Source organism: Psammomys obesus, unplaced genomic scaffold (genome assembly GCF_907164565.1).
Source record: "Psammomys obesus unplaced genomic scaffold, mPsaObe1.curated_primary_1811, whole genome shotgun sequence".
Lineage (NCBI taxonomy): Eukaryota > Metazoa > Chordata > Mammalia > Rodentia > Muridae > Psammomys > Psammomys obesus.
This window is the reverse complement of record NW_026586662.1, coordinates 5,136,049-5,140,463: the sequence shown is the minus strand read 5'-3', so window position 1 is coordinate 5,140,463 and position 4,415 is coordinate 5,136,049. Positions and strand designations below refer to the sequence as shown.

General features: G+C 44.3%; 2 pseudogenes; both read right to left on the bottom strand.

The window, feature by feature from the left end:
• Positions 1-476: 476 nt before the first annotated feature.
• Positions 477-834, bottom strand: LOC129672861 (glyceraldehyde-3-phosphate dehydrogenase-like; annotated as a pseudogene).
• Positions 835-841: 7 nt separating this feature from the next.
• On the bottom strand, positions 842-2,596 carry LOC129672860 (glyceraldehyde-3-phosphate dehydrogenase-like; annotated as a pseudogene).
• Positions 2,597-4,415: the final 1,819 nt, after the last annotated feature.

Genomic DNA, 4,415 nt, shown 5'->3' with positions numbered 1-4,415 from the left:
CCTGATCTCAGGCCCTTCACTCCTTTTCTTTCAGTCCTGCCATCACATCCCCTCCTCCACTCCCCTATTAAAGAGTCTTGTTTTTTTTGTTTTCTTTTTTGTTTGTTTGCCTTGTTTTGTATGTTTTTATGTGGATGCCGTGAGCTTTATTGATGGTATTCAAGAGAGCAGGGCTCCCTAGGTCCTTCCCCACTCTTCTTGGGGATCTGAGATGGAAACTTGAGAGAGATGCTCAGTGTCAAGAGATGTTGAGTTGGAACAGAAATTCCTCAGCAGCTGAGGAGTTTGCTTTCATGTCCTTGCTGGGGTGGGTGGTCCAGGGCTTTTAACTTTTTAGAGACCATGTTGGCCATGAGGTCCACTACCCAGTTGCTGTATTCATTGTCATACTAGGATATGAACTTTACAAAGTTGTCATTGAGGGCAATGCCAGCCCCAGCATCAAAGGTGGAAGAGTGATAGTCTCTGTTAAAGTCTCAGGAGACAACCTGGTCCTCCGTGTAGCCCAGGATGCCCTTTAAGGGGCCTTCGGGTGCCTGCTTCACTACCTTCTTGATGTCATCAGACTTAGCAGGTTTCTGCAGTCAGATCCACGACAGACATGTTGGGGGTAGGAACATGGAAGGCCATGCCAGTGAGCTTCCTGTTCAGCTCTGGGATGACCTTGCCCACAGCCTTGGCAGCACCAGTGGATGCAGGGATGATGTCCTGGGCAGCCCCACAGCCATCACGCCACAGCTTACCAGAGGGGCCATCCACAGTCTTCTGGGTAGCAGTGATGGCATGGACTGTGGTCATGAGTTCTTCCACAATGCCAAAGTTGTCATGGCCAAGAAGCTAAGCGGTTGGTGGTGCAGGAAGCATTGCTGACAATCTTGAGTGAGCTGTCATACTTCTCATGATTCACACCCATGGTTCTGTTGATGGGACCATCAACACAAGCAGCAGAGATGATAACCCTGTGGCCCCACCCTTCAAGTGAGCCTCAGCCTTCTCCATGGTGGTGAAGACACCAGTAGACTTCACAATGTAGTCCCATTTGATGTTAGTAGGATCTCGTTCCTGGAAGATGGTGATGGCCTTCCCATTGACGACAGGCTTCCCATTCTCAGCCTTCACTGTGCCATTGAACTTGCCATGAGTACAGTCACACTGAGACGTGTAGACCACATAGTTTTAGGTCAATAAAGGGGTCATTTATGGTAACAATCTCCACTTTGCCTGAGATGCCGGAAGCCCTGGTAACCAGGCATCCAATATGGCCAAATCCATTCACTCGACCTTCACCATTGTGTCTAAGAGATAAGGCTGGCTCTGAGCGAAGAGATGCAGCTATCTCTGGAACAGGGAGGAGCAGAGAGCCTTGTTTTGCTTTTCTGAGACAGGGTTTCTCTGTGTAACTCTGACTGTCCTGAAACTTGCTTTGAAGAACAGCCTGGCCTAAAACTCAAAGATCCACCTGCCTCTGCCTCCTGAGCACTAGGATTAAAGGCATGAACCACCACTGTCTGGTGATACCCACTGAATTTTAAATGTAAATATTAGGTATGTATTTTTATTGCTTTCGTTCAGCTATTTACTCAGTAAACATTCACTGAAAGCCTTCTGTATGCCAGACACTATTGTACAAAGTGTAAAATGTATGGGTAAGGTAAAATTATTCTTTAAAAGATTGCATCGTTTAGATGAAAAATCAAGTAATTATGTAAATAATGATAATACACTGTGATATGTGTTACTAGGTATTTACATATTGAGGACTGAGAGCCTTCTGTATGTAAAAGTTATGGAAAGCTGCTGAGAGAAAAGGAAGGATGGAGAAGGTCTATCTACTTGGTCCTCCAGTCTGTCATACATTGTTCCTTTCCACAGATAAGGAAAAGTCCACTTTAGCTCCCTCACTGCAAGGCTGGGTCACATGACTAGTTTGGACTAATAAATTACGAACAGATGTTCAGTGTGTTACTTCTGGCCCAAGGCGGTGAAGAGCTCCTGTGTAATTTCCCAGACTCTTTCTTTCCCTGTCATTGGGTGGGGTCATGTTAATGAGGTGTTCACAGGATCACAACTGGCTGAGTCATGAGTGACCACAACAAAGACGATTTCTCTGACAGGTATTCTTGACCATAAAGTGGATGGATTTAGAAACACTCAGAAGACATCTCTGAGCACGTCAAGCAGGATATTTTCAGTGTAACTAATAAGGAGGGAAGATGTGCCTTAGGTGTGAATAATGACATCCCATGGACTGGATCTCAGACTGAAACTGAATAAGATGGGAAATAAAGGAGCTCAAGCTGAGGACCAACTCTCATCTCTCTTTGCTTCCTGGCTGAAAAAGACATATGACCAGCAGCCTCATGCTCCTGCTGCTGTTCCTTCTACTTCATAATGTCATGAGATTGTGAACTAAATTGAACCCTTCTTTCCTTCCTTCCTTTTTCTTTTTCCTTCCTTCCTTCCTTCCTTCCTTCCTTCCTTCCTTCCTTCCTTCCTTCCTTCCTTCCTTCCTTCCTTCCGTTACTGTTGTCAGGGTTTCTGTCAGAGTAATGAGGACATTAACAGATATAGCCAGCCAACCTGCAGATTTAACCATGTCCACAATGAAGCTGACAGAGTGGTGTGTATAGCTTGAAAGTGTTCACAGGGCTGGAGGGCTAGCTGGCTCAGTCAGTAAAGTGACTACAATACAAACACAAGGACCAGAGTTCAAGCCTTAGCACCAATGTATGAGGTCAGACCTGGGGAAGCAGAGAGAGGTGGATTCCTTGAACTAGCTGGCCAATCTGCCTAATTGCCTCAGGTCACAAAAAATGAAGTGGATGGTTCCTGAGGAGTAACTCTAAGGTTGTCTGTTCTCTGGCCTGTGTCTCTGCACATACAGACATATACCCCATATGTGCACAAAGTATTTTGTATTAAGCCATTGGATGTGTGTGTGTTCGTGTGTCTGTGCATTATAGCAGCAAAGCATACTGGATATTGAACAAAATACAGATTTAAAATTCCATGTCTTATAGAACACAAGTCAAAGGAGCTGGAAGATAGAATCAAGGTCATTATTTAAAATACCTTAGAGAAAAAGGATCACTTGTCCTGTGAACCATGAAGAAAAGGTTAGGGAGAGGCAAAAATACAGGAAAATTTAGAGGTAGAAACAGAGGAAGTTGAAGTTGTTTATTTATGACAGCTACTATACTGCTGTGAAAATAAGATGTCAGAACGCTGTGAAAAAGTGTCAGCAAATAAGTCTTCTGATGAGAAGGGAAAATCGAAGAAAGTAAAATAAGGCAGTTGTTGAGGAAATATTGCTAGGAAGGATGGAGCCAGTTAGATAGGAGGCAAGGGGAGGTGCAGGGCATGGTGACAGCCCACTGGGCTTCTAGCTCACTTTTTTACAGCAGCCAATCAACATGGTTTATTATTTTCTGTAGCAGTGACTGCTATTGTGAAAGGAGCATGAAAAAAAGTCATTGTGTGCATAGTTGGGGTTGGAAAGTTACTGTGTGAAGAGGTAGTCTAGCCTATCAAGGAAGTTTGGAAAAACACAGTTGAAGTGACTGGTGGTTCCGAGAGTTGTGGAGCCAGCAAGGGAAGCTGGGAGAGCCGAATACTTTGTAAGAAACTGGGTGTTTTGATGGGGTTCCAGGGAAAGTCTGTGGGTGTAGACTGTCTGTGTAGGCAAACACAGGAGCCTATTTGTGTACAGGCTATAATAAACAAAGTCCTTGAGCACATGCTATCTTCATTTCTAGCAGTTCTGCCCCTTACTTCTTGTGATACATCAGACTAGTTAGTCATGTTTCCCCTTGTACCCAAGGCTCTTCCTAGGAAAGTTTAACCCACATCAAAGGGTTTTGTTTAGATGTCCAAATGAATGCAAACTCACAAAGTTCTAAGAATAGCTAGGAATTCATCATAAAGTTCTCAGGCTACAGGCCTTATACACACCACTCTGTCAGCTTCACTATGGACATGGTTAAATCTGCAGGTTGGCTGACATGGATGTTGAGGTGGTGTGTGTACAGAAAGGCTCTGTAAGGCAAGGACTTGATGGATGATTACTGTGTGGGTACTGCATATTCTCAAGGTGCTGGGGTCAGATGAAGAAAAGACTAAGCCATTGTGGCCTCCTTAGTCAGTGTAGTAAAGATGAGGAGGCTGGGGAAAAAAGAGTGCAATGAACATGGTATGAGCTTCCCAAGCGCAGCAGCCACTCCTATATCCTGTAACTAAGACTGAGGCCACGAGAAATCAAACAGCTGCTCCTTGTAAGCGTTTTAGAGAATGCTTCCTCAAGAAAGAGCCATGTGGTTGTCAATGCAGGAGGAAGAGATGAACAAAGAAGTAAAATTTGTTGACATACGTGAATGAAGACTCTTATGGGCAGTTTGGCCAAGATGTTTTTGAAAATG